The sequence below is a fragment of the Gorilla gorilla genome, chromosome 3, assembly GCF_029281585.2.
Source record: "Gorilla gorilla gorilla isolate KB3781 chromosome 3, NHGRI_mGorGor1-v2.1_pri, whole genome shotgun sequence".
Taxonomy (NCBI): domain Eukaryota; kingdom Metazoa; phylum Chordata; class Mammalia; order Primates; family Hominidae; genus Gorilla; species Gorilla gorilla.
In genome coordinates this window covers 112,561,339-112,580,651 of record NC_073227.2, presented here as the reverse complement: position 1 = coordinate 112,580,651, position 19,313 = coordinate 112,561,339, and the positions used below count along the sequence as shown (strand labels likewise).

At 37.6% G+C, this 19,313-nt stretch overlaps 1 long non-coding RNA gene across 2 annotated transcripts; it reads left to right on the top strand.

The window, feature by feature from the left end:
• The first annotated feature begins 628 nt into the window (after positions 1-628).
• Positions 629-7,856, top strand: LOC129533165 (uncharacterized). 2 transcript variants are annotated; one of them, XR_008679213.2, is made up of 2 exons: positions 629-3,448; positions 7,694-7,856. It is a non-coding gene; the product is annotated as an uncharacterized lncRNA (long non-coding RNA). The 2 variants fall into 2 exon arrangements; XR_008679214.2 differs by having other exon boundaries at positions 629-3,465.
• Positions 7,857-19,313: the final 11,457 nt, after the last annotated feature.

Sequence of the window (19,313 nt, the reverse complement as noted above, 5' to 3'; positions counted from 1 at the left end):
CTGGAAGGTTATAAACAATTTTTAGGACTGGAACCAAAATAGTAAATGCTATCTAAAAAGCTTCCTGACAGTTAAGAACAAAGCCTAGTTTTCTTATCATCTTAGTTTGTAGTCCCCTCAAAATACCATGATATAAAAACTTGGATACCAGTACTTTATTTAGTAGATGATTAAAAAAAAATAAAAGCCAGAGAATAGGAAAAGTGAGAGTGGAAGAAAGAAAAAGCCAGCATAGAATGTGTTAATGAGTGGATTGTTGGGACTCACTTCTGCTGAGTATCCTCTGACAAACTGTGATGAATATGCTTCTGGATAGTCCTACTGAGAGATGGGCATTTTTTTCTCCACAATTGCAAGTGAAGACACAGGTAAGCCAAGGAAATATTGAGTGTTTTATCCATTGTGTTGGCTACCGTCTACCTCTCACACTGCTCAGATATGCTTACATCCAATACAGATTCTGTCAGGCCTCTGAGCCCAAGCCAAGCCATCGCATCCCCTGTGACTTGCATGTATACGCCCAGATGGCCTGAAGTAACTGAAGAATCACAAAAGAAGTGAATATGCCCTGCCCCACCTTAACTGATGACATACCACCACAAAAGAAGTGTAAATGGCTGATCCTTGCCTTAAGTGATGACATTACCTTGTGAAAGTCCTTTTCCTGGCTTATCCTGGCTCAAAAAGCACCCCCACTGAGCACCTTGCAACCCCCACTCCTGCCCGCCAGAGAACAAACCCCCTTTGACTGTAATTTTCCTTTACCTACCCAAATCCTATAAAACGGCCCCACCCTTATCTCTCTTTGCTGACTCTCTTTTCGGACTCAGCCAGCCTGCACCCAGCTGAAATAAACAGCCATGTTGCTCACACAAAGCCTGTTTGGTTGTCTCTTCACACGGACGTGCATGAAATTTGGTGCCATGACACGGATCGGGGGACCTCCCTTGGGAGATCAATCCCCTGTCCTCCTGTTCTTTGCTCCGTGAGAAAGATCCACCTATGACCTCAGGTCCTCAGACCAACCAGCCCAAGGAACATCTCACCAATTTTAAATCAGGTAAGCGGCCTCTTCTTACTCTCTTCTCCAACCTCTCTCACTGTCCCTCAACCACTTTCTCCTTTTCACTCTTCAATCTCTCCCTTCTCTTAATTTCAATTCCTTTCATTTTCTGGGAGAGACAAAGGAGACACATTTTATCCGTGGACACAAAACTCCGGCGCCGGTCACAGACTGGGAAGGCAGCCTTCCCTTGGTGTTTAATCATTGCAGGGACACCTCTCTGATTATACACCCACATTTCAAGGGTGTCAGACTACGCAGGGACGCCTACCTTGGTCCTTCACCCTTAGCGGCAAGTCCCACTTTTCTGGGGAAGGGGCAAATACCCCAACCCCTGCTCTCCTTGTCTCTACCCCTTCTCTGCTTTTCTGGGAGAGGGGCAAGTACCCCTCAACCCCTTCTCCTTCACCCTTAGTGGCAAGTCCTGCTTTTCTGGGAGAGGGGCAAGTACCCCTCAACCCCTTCTCCTTCACCCTTAGCGGCAAGTCCTGCTTTTCTGGGAGAGGGGCAAGTATCCCTCAACCCCTTCTCCTTCACCCTTAGTGGCAAGTCCCACTTTTCTACAGGGCAAGAACCCCCAATCCCTTATTTCCACACTCCAACCTCTTATCTCTGTGCCCCAATCCCTTATTTCTGCACCCCAACCTCTTATCTCTGTGCCCCAATCCCTTATATCTGCACCCCAACCTCTTATCTCTGTGCCCCAATCCCTTATATCTGCACCCCAACCTCTTATCTCTGTGCCCCAATCCCTTATTTCCACACCCCGACCTCTTATCTCTGTGCCCCAATCCCTTATTTCTGCACCCCGACCTCTTATCTCTGTGTCCCAATCCCTTATTTCCGAGCCCCAACCTCATATCTCTGCGCCCCAATCCCTTATTTCTGTGCCCCAACCTTTTATATCTCTGTGCCCCAATCCCTTATTTCCGAGCCCCAACCTCATATCTCTGCGCCCCAATCCCTTATTTCTGTGCCCCAACCTTTTATATCTCTGTGCCCCAATCCCTTATTTCTGCACCCCAACCCCCTTTCCCACTTTTCTGGAAGGTAAGAACCCCCAAACCCCATCCATCCATTTCTATACTCTCTCTTTTCTCTAGGCTTCCTTCCTTCACTATGGGCAACCTTCCACCCTCCATTCCTCCTTCTACTCCCTTGGCCTGTGTTCTCAAAAACTTAAAACCTCTTCAACTCACACCTGACCTAAAACCTAAATGCCTTATTTTCTTCTGCAATGCCACTTGACCCCAATACAAACTCGACAGTAGTTCCAAACAGCCAGAAAATGGCACTTTGAATTTTTCCATCCTGCAAGATCTAAATAATTTTTGTCGTAAAAGAGGCAAATGGTCTGAGATGCCTGACGTCCAGGCATTCTTTTACACATCAGTCCCTTCCTAGTCTCTGTACCCAGTGCAACTCGTCCCAAATCTTCCTTCTTTCCCTCCTGCCTGTCCCCTCAGTACCAACACCAAGCATCGCTGAGTCCTTCTAATCTTCCTTTTCTACAGACCCATCTGACCTCTCCCTTCCTCCCCAGGCTGCTCCTTGCCAGGCCAAGCTAGGTCCCAATTCTTCCTCAGCCTCTGCTCCTCCACCCTATAATCTTTTTACCACCTCCCCTCCTCACACCTGGTCCGGCTTACAGTTTCCTTCCATGATTAGCCCTCCCCCACCTGCCCAGCAATTTACTCTTTAAAAGGTGGCTGGAGCTAAAGGCATAGTCAAGGTTAATGCTCCTTTTTCTTTATCCCAAATCAGATAGCATTTAGGCTCATTTTCATCAAATACAAAAATCCAGCCCAGTTCATGGCTCGTTTGGCAGCAACCCTGAGACGCTTTACAGCCCTAGACCCTAAAAGGTCAAAAGGCCGTCTTATTCTCAATATACATTTTATTACCCAATCTGCTCCCAACATTAAATAAAACTCCAAAAACTGGAATTTGGTCCTCAAACCCCACAACAGGACTTAATTAACCTCACCTTCAAGGTGTGCAATAACAGAAAAAAGTTGCAATTCCTTGCCTCCACTGTGAGACAAACCCCAGCGACATCTCCAGCACACAAGAACTTCCAAACGCCTGAACTGCAGCAGCCAGGTGTTCTTCCAGAACCTCCTCCCCCAGGAGCTTGCTACAAGTGCCAGAAATCTGACCACCAGGCCAAGGAATGCCTGCAGCCCAGGATTCCTCCTAAGCTGTGTCCCATCTGTGTGGGACCCCACTGGAAATCGAACTGTTCAACTCACCTGGCAGCCATTCTCAGAGCCCCTGGAACTCTGGCCCAAGGCTCTCTGACTCCTTCTTGGCTTACCGGCTGAAGACTGACGCTGCCTGATCGTCTCAGAAGCCCCGTAGACCATCACGGACGCCGAGCTTTAGGTAACTCACAGTGGAGGGTAAGTCCGTCCCCTTCTTAATCAATACAGAGGTTACCCACTCCACATTACCTTCTTTTCAAGGGCCTGTTTCCCTTGCCTCCATAACTGTTGTGGGTATTGACAGCCAGGCTTCTAAACCTCTTAAAACTCCCCCACTCTGGTGCCAACTTAGACAACACTCTTTTATGCACTCTTTTTTAGTTATCCCCACCTGCCCAGTTCCCTTATTAGGCCTAGATATTTTAACCAAATTATCTGTTTCCCTGACTATTCCTGGACTACAGCCACATCTCATTGCCGCCCTTCTCCCCAACCCAAAGCCTCCTTCAAGGCTTCCTCTCATATCCCGCCACCTTAACCCACAAGTATAGGATATCTCTACTCCTTCCCTGGCAACCGATCACAGGCCCATTACCATCCCATTAAAACCTAATCACCATTACCTCACTCAATGCCAATATCCCATCCCACAGCATGCTTTGAAAGGATTAAAGCCTGTTAACTCTCGCCTGCTACAGCATGGCCTTTTAAAGCCTATAAACTCTCTTTACCATTCCCCCATTTTACCTGTCCTAAAACCAGACAAGGTTTACAAATTAGTTCAGAATCTGCGCCTTATCAACCAAATTGTTTTGCCTATCCACCCCGTGGTGCCAAACCCATATATTCTCCTATTCTCAATACCTCCGTCTACTACCCATTATTCTGTTCTAGATCTCAAATATGCTTTCTTTACTATTCCTTTGCACCTTTCATCCCAGCCTCTCTTTGCTTTCACTTAGACTGACCCTGACACCCATTAGGCTCAGCAAATTACCTGGGCTGTACTGCCACAAGGCTTCACAGACAGCCCCCATTACTTCAATCAAGCCCAAATTTCATCCTCATCTGTTACCTATCTCAGCATAATTCTCATAAAAACACATGGGCTTTCCCTGCTGATTGTGTCGGATTAATCTCCCAAACCTCAATCCCTTACAAAACAACAACTCCTTTCCTTCTTAGGCATGGTTAGTGCCGTCAGAATTCTTACACAGGAGCCAGGACCGCACCCTGTAGCCTTTCTGTCCAAACAACTTGACCTTACTGTTTTAGCCTAGCCCTCATGTCTGCGTGCAGAGGCTGCCGCTGCTTTAATACTTTTAGAGGCCCTAAAAATCACAAACTATGCTCAACTCACTCTCTACATTTCTCATAACTTCCAAAATATATTTTCTTCCTCATACCTGACGCATATACTTTCTGCTCTCCGGCTCCTTCAGCTGTACTCACTCTTTGTTAAGTCCCACAATTATCATTGTTCCTGGCCCGGACTTCGATCTGGCCTCCCACATTATTCCTGATACCACACCTGACCCCCATGACTGTATCTCTCTGATCCACCTGATATTCACCCCATTTCCCCATATTTCCTTCTTTCCTGTTCCTCACCCTGATCACACTTGATTTATTGATGGCAGTTGCACCAGGCCTAATCGCCACATACCAGCAAAGGCAGGCTATGCTATAGTACAAGCCACTAGCCCGCCTCTTAGAACCTCTCATTTCCTTTCCATCGTGGAAATCTATCCTCAAGGAAATAACTTCTCAGTGTTCCATCTGCTATTCTACTACTCCTCAGGGATTATTCAGACCCCCTCCCTTCCCTACATGTCAAGCTCGAGGATTTGCCCCCACCCAGGACTGGCAAATTAGCTTTACTCAACATGCCCAAGTCAGGAAACTAAAATACCTGTTAGTCTAAATAAACACTTTCACTGAATAAGTAAAGGCCTTTCCTACAGGGTCTGAGAAGGCCACCACAGTCATTTCTTCCCTTCTGTCAGACATAATTCCTCAGTTTAGCCTTCCCACCTCTATACAGTCTGATAACAGACGAGCCTTTATTAGTCAAATCAGCCAATTAGTTTTTCAGGCTCTTAGTGTTCAATGAAACCTTTATATCCCTTACGGTCCTGTGTCTTCAAGAAAAGTAGAACGGACTAAAGGTCTTTTAAAAACACACCTCACCAAGCTCAGCCACCAACTTAAAAAGGACTGGACAATACTTTTACCACTTTCGCTTCTCAGAATTCAGGCCTGTCCTCAGAGTGCTACAAGGTACAGCCCATTTAAGCTCCTGTATAGATGCTCCTTTTTATTAGGCCCCAGTCTCATTCCAGACACCAGACCAACTTAGAATGTGCCCCAAAAAAACTTGTCATCCTTACTATCTTTTGTCTAGTCATACTCCTATTCACCGTTCTCAACTACTCATACATGCCCTGCTCTTGTTTTCTCTGCCGGTTTACACTGTTTCTCCAAGCCATCACAGCTGATATCTCCTGGTGCTATTCCCAAACTGCCACTCTTAACTCTTGAAGTAAATAAATAATCTTTGCTGGCAGGACTATGCTGAATCTCCTTAGGCACTCTCTAATCAGATATCCTGAGTCATCCCAATTCTTAGACCTTTTATACCTGTTTTTCTTCTTCTGTTATTCCATTTAGTTTTTCAATTCATATAAAACCGTATCCAGGCCATCACCAATCATTCTATACGACAAATGTTTCTTCTAACATCCCCACAATATCACCCCTTACCGCAAGATCTCCCTTCAGCTTAACCTCTCCCACTCTAGGTTCCCACGCCGCCCCTAATCCTGCTTGAAGCAGCCCTGAGAAACATCGCCCATTCTCTCTCCATACCACCCCCAAAAATTTTCGCCACCCCAACACATCAACACTATTTTGTTTTATTTTTCTTATTAATATAAGAAGGCAGGAATGTCAGACCTCTGAGCCCAAGCCAAGCCATCGCATCCCCTGTGACTTGCATGTATACGCCCAGATGGCCTGAAGTAACTGAAGAATCACAAAAGAAGTGAATATGCCCTGCCCCACCTTAACTGATGACATTCCACCACAAAAGAAGTGTAAATGGCCGGTCCTTGCCTTAACTGATGACATTACCTTGTGAAAGTCCTTTTCCTGGCTTATCCTGGTTCAAAAAGCACCCCCACTGAGCACCTTGCAACCCCCACTCCTGCCCGCCAGAGAACAAACCCCCTTTGACTGTAATTTTCCTTTACCTACCCAAATCCTATAAAACGGCCCCACCCTTATTTCCCTTTGCTGACTCTCTTTTCGGACTCAGCCAGCCTGCACCCAGGTGAAATAAACAGCCATGTTGCTCACACAAAGCCTGTTTGGTGGTCTCTTCACACGGACACGCATGAAAGATTCCACTCTGTCGCTGACATTTCAAAATAGTGGCTGTACTCAGTATCTAAAATAATAGCTTAAATTAAGATTGTTAGTGAAATGTATCTGCTGCTACAGATTAGAGGCCATAATCTATATTCAACCTATATTCAACATCTTCTTTCTCTACTTCCCATTTCGGAGACCAATCATCTTAGTGGGGATTGTTACTGTCTAGGTCCATTTCCTCGTGGGCACAGATCTTTGTTCCTGAGTTTTCTACGCCTCTCAATACTTTGGTGTTCTCAGTCCATGATTGCTAAAAATGCTCACTTACTCTCATCACAGAGAAAGAAGCACTAGGGGATATCCCAGTGAATTTCTCACATTCCAGACTCATGCCCTCCATGCCCTGATTCAGGAACAGCAACTCTAGCACCTCATTGTGGCAGTTATAAGAGTACGCCTTGCAGATCTCTGCAGGTGCATTTAATTGTCTGAGCTCTGAAATTAAGTCCATGCTTCCCATGGACTATTCCCAGCCAATAATTTACCAAGTAAAGAATACTAAGGTAAATCCAGTCATAGGAGGTAGAGGACTCCTCTGACAAGCAAATTTGATTCAAGGACTCCCTAACAGCCTTGCCAATCTCTGTGATAATTGTGTTGAATCTGAGATGCTTCTACCCAATCTTCTCTCTCCTTTAACTAGGATTAGATCTTCATCAAACTCTCATAGCATTGCCAACTTCCTTCTTACTCTTTCCCAATTTCCCTCACAATTATTGCAATTTTAAATATATGGCAAATGGCTAATCCTCTCTTGGTGTCTTTTTCTTGGAGGACCTGACACAACATAAGTGATACTATGACAGCAAACTTTATAGAAGATTCCATTGCAAAGATAGAGGAGGGTGACTGTTTAAAGCAGCAGTACTGAACACTTGCTGCACTTATGAGCATCTCCAGAAGGCCATCTGAACTTCAGAACTCCCTCTGCTCCAGTTTTTTGAGGTCCTTTTTGCAACCTAATCATCACAATTTAACTTCTTCCTTTTTTCAGTTCTGCACTGTCATCGCCTTTCTGGTGTGGTTCCTGATAGCACTCTCCAATCAACCCCCTGTAAGGCAATCTCATTTTGGGAAACCCAACCTATGACTGCAATGCAAACATTCTTTTCTACCTTTGTTATAGAATCTTTTATTAAATTGACATTGCTCATGAATGCTTTTAAGATGATTTTTTTTTTTCAAAATTTGAAAAAGCGTTGAACTTCAGATTTGCGTTTAGGCCACACAGACAAAGCCCTGAAGGAGCCCTGAAGAGAAAGAGATCCTTCGAGAGTGAGTGTTTGTGAATTTGCACAAACTGATGAAGCTTAGGGTTTCCCCAGTCATAGGCTTTGGAAGGGGTTGAGGAAAGAATATTATGGTCAAAGGAGTCCTCAAAAGACATCAGACTATAATAATTTTATGATAATAAATCTATTGTGTTAAATTGTTAGGGAATCTATCGAAATATTGTTATATGTTTGGAGCCAGAACACCACTGGGAAATTAAGGCTAAAGTTTAGGCTTGGATATTTTCTACTTGGAGATTGGAGTTGAGGCCATAAAAAGGAAAATATGCTTTGAAAGAAAATACTTAGTTCTAAATTTCTGACAACCTTCTCTACATTTGCAACCCTAAACTTGCTCTGACATTCTTCACTTTTCCTTACTGCTTTATCATATTTTGTACATTTTACCATGTAACCTATTGTATATTTCAGTTATTAATCTTGTATATTGTTTGTCTACCTCATCTATAATGTAGTTTCAAAAAGGGCAAGGTTTTCTCTTTATATCACTATGAAATTCCCAGAACCTGGAATAATATCTGGCTCATATTCGGTTCTTAATAATTTCATGAGAATAAATGAATATGAATGAATAAACAAATTTCAAAAGAGTTTAGATAAGAGAGTTATATAACAGAAGCCAGCCTTTTTACTGAAGTAAAGTGAAATTTATTTTTCTAAGAAAAAGGATTACTGTACCCTGATCTGGAATTTAAGTAGGAAAGATGAGTTTTACTCTTGCTTATAATGTGAAATATACTAAGACAGTGCTTTTAAAACTTCATTCCACTTACAAGGCAATCTTGCTAAAATGTGTATTCTATTCCAGTTTTTTGAGTGGTACCTGAGATTCAGCACTTCTAAAAAGCTCCAAGGTGATGAAGGTGCTGCTAGTTGGAGGCCATACTTTGAGTTGCAAGATGCTAAAAATTCAACAGATGGGGTATATAAGCAGATAGTGTAGCATATTGAAAACAACTCTCGGTTTGAATCAGAAGCCTGGGTCTGTGATATTATGACACTAACTAGCTTAATATTTTGTGGATTATTGTGCATGAAATTATATATCCATTTAAATATCATACTTTCCATTTAAATTATGGGTTTCAACTTTGCCAGGCAAATATAATCAACAATATATTCAATAGTATGCCACAGCTAAAGACACAAATGAAAACAATGATCTCAGACTTTTGATTCAGGTGCCAAGTTAGAAAAAGAAGTTAAAACAGTGTAGCTTATTTCTGTTCAATGTCCTGTATAGGTGGAAACTAATTTCAGGGTTAATTTTTGGTTAAACAACTAGCTTGGAAATTTATAATTATTTGGGATTGAGGACCAAACAAGGTGAGGCACGATAAAGAAATTAGAAGGGGATAGCTATGAAAATCAAGATGAATAAAAAGAAGGGAGTGTTTACGGCAAAGTAAAAAAAGGGGCATCAAATTTTAATTCACTGCTGCAAAGTAGAGCTCTTATATCTATTGCTGATGTAAGGAGACAATCTGGATTATACTGTGAGAAGGAAAGCATAACAAACAACAATCCTTGACAGTATTCAGATTAACAACCTTGTAGCTGAGGTTGTTGGTAGAACCAGTTAAATGAAGAAAAATTAGGTGAGACGTGGATATATATTAAGTATAAGACACAAAGTTAGAAAAAATATACTGTCTTTTTTCTCTTTTTATCTGAATATGTAACTATTCTAATCTGAAGCAGATTACATGGTCATAATTGATTTAAGACTAGAAGCATAAATTTTCTCTTTTGAATTCCATTAGAGTCTACTCTGGCATTCCCTCCTATGTACGCAAGGGTTTGTACGTAAAGATTGAGGGTGCTTAACAAACTAAGTAAAAAGAAACATATGTTACTGTGTATGTAAATTACTATTTTTAGAAGATATTCTTAATAGTTTCTTCTTAATACTTGTTAGTAATTATCAAAGGGCATTTTTCCAATTTTCCACCTTCCCAATTTATTAGAATTTTGACTTGTTTCAATGATTTTACACCCAGAAGTATAGCCTATAAGATAAAATAAATATTTTAATTTATTCATGGTCACTATTTCTTATCTGCAAATTATTCCTTACTAATCTTCCTTAACTTTTTAGTTATATTTTATATGTTAATGAGAAAGCAAAATGCAAATATTTTCTGCATTACAATGCAGATGTTTTCCTACTTTTGCTCTATGACTATGAATTTTGAAATCTCATCAAAATTTGAATTTGTTTTTCTTATTTAATAATCCTGATTAAAACACAGAATAAATAAGCACTCCCAAGAACATTTGATGTCATTGTCTTTACTTATTCGGCCTGATTGCCTTTAGGAGAGTGATGTCAAATAAGAATCGAACTTTGAAAGTCTTAAAGCAAACATATACAAATAACATGATTATGAGATTGCATTTTTTAGGTTGGCAATGCAGATTCTGGTGGTTAAAGATCCTGAAGTTTTTCACAGACAATTTGGCATCTCTGAAAGAGATAACAGATTGCTTCAAAGCTTTGATTGTCTGTGATAGAGAAATTAGAAAATTGAGCACCACTTGATGAAACAGCTGAACCAATTTTATATTTCCAATTCGTTTTCTCACAAATAATGCTTGAAATTAAGGGCATAAATAAGTAAAAAATGAGCCAAATTGTTTTTACATTTATTAAAAAAATAGAAATTGAGAAGTGAATTACTTCTTTAATGCACAGCTCTGTACTGGGAGAAAATTTCCATATAAGAAACTTAACGGAAATGTGTAATGAAATTATCTTACCACCTTTCAGTGAAAATATCCTTAAATTATTTTGCCCAGCAAAATCCTATGACAGGGACAGAAGAATGACAAGTAGTTTGCTCCCCTCCCTCTCTGCCTTTTGGTAATTTGTATTTTTCTACTCTACATTTCAGTGGAGCAGGTTAACATCTTAAAAATTAATTTATGGTTAAAAATGGTTATTTATATTATTTCTTCATCTCTGAATTTAAAAAATTCTGAGGTATTATTTGAAATTTTGATAAGATCCTAAATAAGATTCAACTCTTGCACAAAAGAATTAGAAATATTTGTTTTATATCTTAGCACAGTAAAAAAACCTTCCTGATTGAGTTAAGTGGCTTCCTGGGTCACACCTGATTGCCTGTATATGTTAGTACATCTCTAAGTTTAGTGATTCTAAATATTTGAAGCATATGACAAAGATAAAAGTCATTATCAGTGATTCTCATTAGTTTACTCTTTACTGTCAAAGTATAATTATCAAAAACGTAAAGCATGACTGTCATACAAATATACAGTGATCACATTTCAAAGATTTTGTTCAACACATAAAGGAGGAAACCAGTGAGATGAAAAATCTGATCCAAATGAGAATTAGAAAAACAAAGATTATATAGTACAGACTTTACATAAGTTCAACAAGATAGTTAATGTCCTGTAGGGCAATAAAACCATAACTTTTGTGATGGTATTTAGCAGGAGAAAAAATTCAGACAAGTTCTACAAATTAGTATGTAACTTTGAAGTGTCCGAGGTCTTAACTTTTTAGTAAATTTCAAAGTCACATGAAAGTACATTCCTTTGGAAAATTAAGTATTCTTTGGGTGATCCTGTTAAACAGCTTTTCAGTATGATATTGAAATGAAATGCTGAAATATCTTATAATAACATTTCTAAGTTTTAGATAATTTCTTAATACTAATTTCTAAACCAAACTTTAAAATGTGATTAAATTAAAAATCTTATGTGTATAGATTTGTGTGTGTATTTATTTATGTGGGAGTATAAAAAAACCTGATTTTTGATATTTGAATTTCAGAGAAACAGTGTTTGTGGATAAATTAATCATAGAAAATTAGAGCCTTGCTTGAAAGAAAATGACATGATTATGCATCCTGTGGAAAAAAAATTCCAACATAAACTAAAAATTTAAAAGCAAAAATATAAAAGTTGATTGAGATATTTATTTAAATATCATTGGACTTAAATCATGTGAATGGGGCAGACCCTAATATTCTTTCCCATCAGCCACTCCCTCTTTTTCCCTGTCAAGTCTGTAATTTGGTTGAAGAATTCAAAGATACTGTGGTCAGGGCATTTCAGTTTCTTCTCAGGCCCAGGAAAATAATGAAGAATTGGTCAGAGTCTTAAATGGTATTCCCATTTCTTTTTGCTAATGATTGCTGTAGGAGTGGCCAGGAAGATGTGTGAAATGAATTGTTTGAAAAGTTCCTCCCCCAAATGAAAGAAATGCTAAAGCAAAAATAACATTTTTGTCTTCCACATTACTTTGTGATCTGTGATACTTGAATAGCAATCCTTTGGCCATAAGGCAGAAGAGCATCAGGATAAAAAAACCAGCATGCTCAGGATGGCAGAACAGAAAGTTGTAAGAATCTGAGTTTTCATGAAATAATTGTGCTAACCTTCCAACTTTGTTTTATGAAAATAATATTTCTTGTTTACGTCAATTTAGTGTTCTGTTATTTGCAAATATTAGTATTCAAATTGATGTTAATATTTTTAAACAGTATATGAGTATAAATAATAATATGAGATATTGGCATTTAATAAAACAAATATTTAGAAAAATAATTGTAGCATACAATTCTTAACTCCACTTAATTATTTTCCCCAAAATAAATGCAGTTACTTGGCCACATCTGCTGAATAAATGTAATGCAGATAGAAGTTACTATTTGGAGTTATCATCATGTAATCTGGATAAATCTTATCAATAAATCTCATTTATTATTTAATTAAATGTTGGCACATTATTCTTTTTGCATGAACCAGATCATTGTTCAATGTTTTACTTACTTTTGTTGCATTTTTTTCCATGTAAGCAGTTGAGAAACTTGAGACCTTGGCCTGAGCTTAATTCTTTATTTCTCTTTGTTAAGTGGAGACTTGACCTTAACCTCTGTTTCTAAATACAGCATTGTTTTTTCTTTCCATGGCTACTGGCCATGATTTTATTTACTGGAAAAAATAGAACCCTAGGAAAAAAGGGAAGGACAAAATCGAGACTGAGCAAGCTGTAGAGCATTGATTCTAAGTGCCAGGGATGGCTTACAATCAGCACAGTTGTTGTGGTTTCTGGATGCTTATTTAATGTTCTCTTATCAAAAGAATAATTCTCTCATGTGTAGTTTCTGAAATGTGACAGCACTCCAGCGCTTTGTTCAAAAGCAAGGATAGTCTTCTCTCCCCACAGAATGGATTATTATTGTCATCATCATCATCATCATCATCACCATTACCATCTCAATTATTTAAAATATTTTCCACTTTACTAAAATTTATATGAAGTGCTGAATATATAATTTCCTCTTTAAGTACCCATTTTATGATTTTGATTTCTAAAGCAATTTCTCCTGACCTTTTAGTTACATTTTCTTCTACAAAGAGGCAAAGTTTAATTTTTTCTCTCATGTGAAATACACTCCAATCTATATTTTGTAGAAGGTAGCTGTGGAAACATTAGCTATGAATGTTTTGATTCTTGTAAATTATAAAATAAAAGTGTAATAATGTAGGCTTATTCTTTAAGTTCCACTGGGGAGAGATTTTTGGTTTAATATTTTAGAGGTGTTTAATTTCTAATAGAGGAAAATACTTGAAGAGAGGGGAGTTGTAATACATTTATCTGCATGTATCTTCTTGTTAGCTGTGATGAAATATTACAACAGGACCAATATAGTTATTTAAAGGTATGATCATAAATCACTCATAACAGAGCAGCATCCAGCAGGCTAAACATCAAGTGAGGGATTATTCTTATTTGCTAGTGATTCATTTTAACAAGAAGGTAAACTGGTAGCTATTCCAGTGAGAAGTGGGATTAACTTGCTTACTTATAGAAGGGTCCAGTATTCTCTTAGGAGGAAGCCTGCAGAAATACTGGTCTATCATAAAAATTTCATGAGGGCAACATAAACGTATTTCATGACCGTAGACTTTTTTTTTTTGCCAGTTTGACATCCAATAATTAAATCATTTGTGTCCCTTTTAGATCTCCACAGTAAAACTGAGCTTATAGATATTCTTAACTAACAATTTCAATTGTCCTAATTGATAAAGAATTTGCATGAATAATACAATTATGCAAAAATAACATTTTTGTTTATAAAAATATGTCACCCTTCACTCAATAATTCTTTAAGCATACACTGTCATTAGCCCACAAATTGCAGGGCTGGACTGTATTTTTTTAATATTGTGGTAGAGAAGTTTGAAAATAATACAGAAAACTCAGTGAATGAATAGAAGCAAAGTTTCTAAATAAGGACAGGCACTAACATCTGTACCTCTTTATACCTATCAGGTTGAGAGGTATTTTTTATAAAAAGAGGCTGAGGTATAGAATAATAGGACTAGACCATCAACTCTGAAAATTTCTACTCCACCAGATAGATTTACAACATGATCCTACCAGGAAGTGTGAGGTCCTAGAAAGAAGGCTTCTTACTTCCTTCAACATCAGAGTATTTTCCTGTTGCTATAGTTGTACTGTATGCCAAAATGGTAGGCCTAAGAAATATTGTTCCTTATAGGTGATTTACATTTGGAAAAATTAATGCCTTTATTGTTTAAAAATTGATCACAATATGAGATACTTATCTACAGAAAACATTCCACTGTATCTGATGGGGCTTATGCCATCATTCAACTTGATAAGTTCAAGAAACATTTGTAAAATCATTATTACCAAATTAAAATACAAGTAAAAGAGAAGCCATTGGACAAATCCTTAATGTCTCACGGTCTCACGAAATTTTTTTCTTTAATTCCTGTATATTATTTTGAATATGAAATTTCTATTTTCCCTCTTTATCCAGAGTAGGATTTTATGGCATCAAGATTACAGCAAGAGTGTCGTCAATGTCTGAGAGAAAAGGCACAGGACAATTCATGTAATCTACTTTTTACCTCCTCACTATGCCAGCAGCACACTTGGAGAGGAATGTTATAATGGAAGAAGCTGCCCAGTCACTGATTAAAATGTAAGAAACTGTGCTCCATTGTAGACATCTCCTGTTATGTGTTCATGAGCATATATGTGTTCTAGTATGTGTAACCTTTAAGACAATGATGGAATTTGAGCCATACTTTAGAACTGACACAGGTAAGAGAGTCTTGTATTAATAAGCTTCAAAATATTTTATTGTAACTTAAATTACCTTAGCAATGATACTGGGGTAGTCAGAAAAATAATTCACCTAATTTTGAACTGATTTTTTTTAAACTTTAGTAGCTTTGTGTTAGACAGATAATGTAATCTCTGAGTTTCAATTAACTTATTTATGGTATGGTAGTAAAACTACCCTCTACACAGTGCTCTTGATAGAGTTTTTAGGTATAAATAGTTTCTGTGGTGGAAGGATTTGTTTTGCCAGTTGAGTCACATGTAATGCTTGACAAACATAAGAAGATATTTGAGATGAAAAAATGATGTTATATAAAGGCACAGAAAGAGAAAATACAAGTTTGATGGAAGTAGAGGGCTTATAAAAGGAAAATAAGTGTTAAAAGTGAGCTTTGGGGCAGATTGTGGAGTGCTTCATACAGATTGGGATCTACAGGAGTCTAACTGGCTATTAGACTTCTTGAGACATAAAATGATTGATTTAACTGGAAGCAATATGCATGTTAGAAGGGAGAAAAAACTTCTAACGGAGGTAGCAGTTCAATTAGGAAGCTATTATTGTGGTAAACGCAGCACTGGATTGCAAGTGTTAGCTCTTAGTGTATTTTTGACAATGATTGGTCTCTCAAGACTTTAGTTTCTTCGACTATTAAGTAAAAGCATTTACATTAGATGAATTCTATAATTTGGTATGACCTCTAAATATGACTCCTCCATAATATGGACTTGAATTTGAGTAGTGACAATCCAAAGAGAATGGGAGATAAAAATGAAAAGCAAATACTTTTGTTACAGCAAGCAAACAACAGCAAAAATCACATGAAAACAAAAACTGTAAAACTTGGTTACTTACTGGGTATATGTTTTTGTCATTTCACAAGATATTTTAAAGCAAATACTTAGCTCATAAATTATTGTTAATTACTAAATATATTTCTGATATTTTCAGTTTTTCCTTTTTCCTCTGCTTTCTTCTTTTTAATATCATGTTTCCTCTCAAAATTTCTTTCTGAACTATAAACCAATTTTGAAAAAAATCTTAAAGTTTGCCTTTGGGCTGTGACTAGTAATACAGGAGAATTTTTCAGAAGTTTATGAAAAGTGAAAAAGGGGTAAAAAGAACAAAAAATAACAGACCTTACATCCTCACCAAGTACTCCTGGGATTTCATGCAATATAAAATAATGTTATAAGGGAAAAGCACGGAAGCATTTATAAAAGTTACGAAATAGTATTTTTGCGGAAGGATGATAAAAATTTTACAATAGTTCTTTTATTTCATGTGAATTCTTTCTCATTTAGAATTTTGATAACCTAAAGATGATTGTATATTTTGGCTTAATCTCTGTAAATGTAAACTCAGCCAAGTAAAATATATATCCTTTCACATAAGCGTAGCCTCCCTTAAATTTAGAATATTTATTGTAAAGAAATATCAGAAGTAAATAGAATTTCTTTTCTAGAATAAAGAGTACAGAGATGGAGTGAAGTAAGTACAAAATGCATGAGTGAATGAAGGATGGAGACCATTTTTTTAAAAAATGTATAAGAGTGATATCTTTCACCTATCCTTGGGGGAAAAAAGTGAAGAGAGGTGCTTGAGTGGTAGTATGGTAGCTTTTTCTCTTGCCATCACCAGCACAAGTGAAGAAAAGCCACAGTGTGTGTAACTGCTCTCTTAAGACTCTATTCTCAGAAACTAAGATTAGTTTACAATGTAATGCTTACCAGTTTCTCTGTTTCCAACTTAAAACAAAGTAGAACTTAAAAAGACAATTCTGGATAATTAACGTTATTCTCTGGTGTAGAGCTTGATACTTTTGCCTAATTTTGAGAAAGTATTGTTTGCCTTTTTCTCTTTCTTTCGGTCCTTCACTGATTCATTCTGGCAATATCAGCCTGAGGTATATGGTTTTTGTCCTATAATTCAGGCATTTCGCAAAATTGTGGAACTCAGTGTTATTCCGTTTTTTTCCTTAATAGATATTTTTTCAGTTTTTGCTATGTGCCAAGCACTGTATAGGTGCTAGAAATAAAAAGGAAAAAGAAAGAAGGCATCTCTTTTCTCAGCAGGATTAACATTCTAAAGAGTGAGACTGAATCCAAGGAAGAATTTTGTTGATGAAAACACAAAATGAAAATTAAATAGAATCAAAATTAACTAGTAAATTATTATTATTTTTAAGACATTTTAAAGCAAAAACAATATATAGCACATATATAAAATATTTTAAAGCATAGATATATTGCATATTGCTTTATACATATTTTAAAACAAATATGTATACAATTTCAGACCAAAGGATCTCCTGATTAATGAGAGAAACAGAGTTTAACTGATATATATATATTCCAGAGAAGTGTCTATATATGTAGTAAGCAAAAACAGAATGAAACAATAAAATAATGCAATTTAGAAAAATGTAACAGAAGAAAAATGCACACATAAGAACTCTTAACTTCCCTCCTTTTTTTCACTTTGTACTACCCTGCCTTTCTTTCCTCCCTCCTTTACTTCTAACTACTTATTTTATTTTAAAAAATATTTGAGATAACTGCATTGAGTTAAATTTAATGAGAAGGTTTTAATTTTTATATCTCAATCATTAATATATTGGATGGTCATTCTTAAATTCAACAGTGTACTCATGCATAATGCTCTCTCCTATTGGAAAGTAAATTCTTATTATAGTTAATATAATCTCCTATCTTTGTGAAAGTCCCTACAACAGATATAGTGTCAATTTAATATGGCTATATCTTGTAACATTCCTTAATTTAGGCCAGTGGTGGTTTGCCATAGCATCCCACTTAACTTTTAAATTTGAACATTTAAAATGAATGAAATTCTGGGACTTTCTGCTGAGAATAAGAACAAAGAGGGCTATAATATACCCTTCCACCCAAAGTGTTTGAACATCTTGCAGTGTTCTGGTGATTCTATCACTTTACACTGATTTTCTTCCAGCAAAATTTTCAATTCAAAAGTAACATGTGGAGAGATGTAAGAAGTCAAAGAGACAGTAGCTGCTAAGAGGCAGAGAAGCTTTTCAAAGTCACAGTGGACTGGGGAGATAAACTTGAACAGTTATCTACCACTGTAAGCAGACTTGCAGGACTATAGTTTGGAGATGAGAATAGAATAATGAAGCCCAGCATACAGAATTTATTGTTTCTTTAATGGCGATCATTAAAAAGTCAGGTGCTGGAGAGGATGTGGAGAAATAGGAACACCTTTACACTGTTGGTGGGACTGTAAACTAGTTCAACCATTGTGGAAGTCGGTGTGGTGATTCCTAAGGGACCTAGAACTAGAAATACCATTTGAACCAGCCATCCCATTACTGGGTATATACCCAAAGGATTATAAATCATGCTGCTGTAAAGACACATGCACACGTATATTTATTGCAGCACTACTCACAATAGCAAAGACTTGGAACCAACCCAAATGTCCAACAATGATAGACTGGATTAAGAAAATGTGGCACATATATACCATGGAATACTATGCAGCCATAAAACAGGATGAGTTCATGTCCTTTGTAGGGACATGGATGAAGCTGGAAACCATCATTCTGAGCAAACTATCACAAGGACAGAAAACCAAACACCGCATGTTCTCATGCATAGGTGGGAATTGAACAATGAGAACACTTGGACACAGGGTGGGGAACATCACACACTGGGGCCTGTCGTGGGGTGGGGAGCTGGGGGAGGGATAGCATTAGGAGATATATCTAATGTAAATGACGAGTTAACGGGTGCAGCACACAAACATGGCACATGTATACATATGTAACAAACGTGCACGTTGTGCACATGTACCTTAGAACTTAAAGTATATTTAAAAAAAAGACTTTTTTCCTTTTATAGGCAGATCAGGCTGGGAGGTAGAGAAGGCAAACAGAAAGCTGTTGATAAAATTCTAAATATCTAACAAAAATTATTGGTGGTGCTATAGTTCTGGGAGGGAAAAATTGGCATTTAGAGCCTGATAGTGAATGGTCTTATTAAACAGCCCATAAATTTATTCTAAACTTCTGAAATTCCAAATTCTAAAAGTACCAGATAATCAGAAATTAGATGGTCTCCCAAAAATCTAAAGCTGATCTGCAAATTACTTTAGTTCCTGACAAGATTAAGGTTATTTTCTCCTACTCTCAGTGACTACCAAGACCAGCAAAACA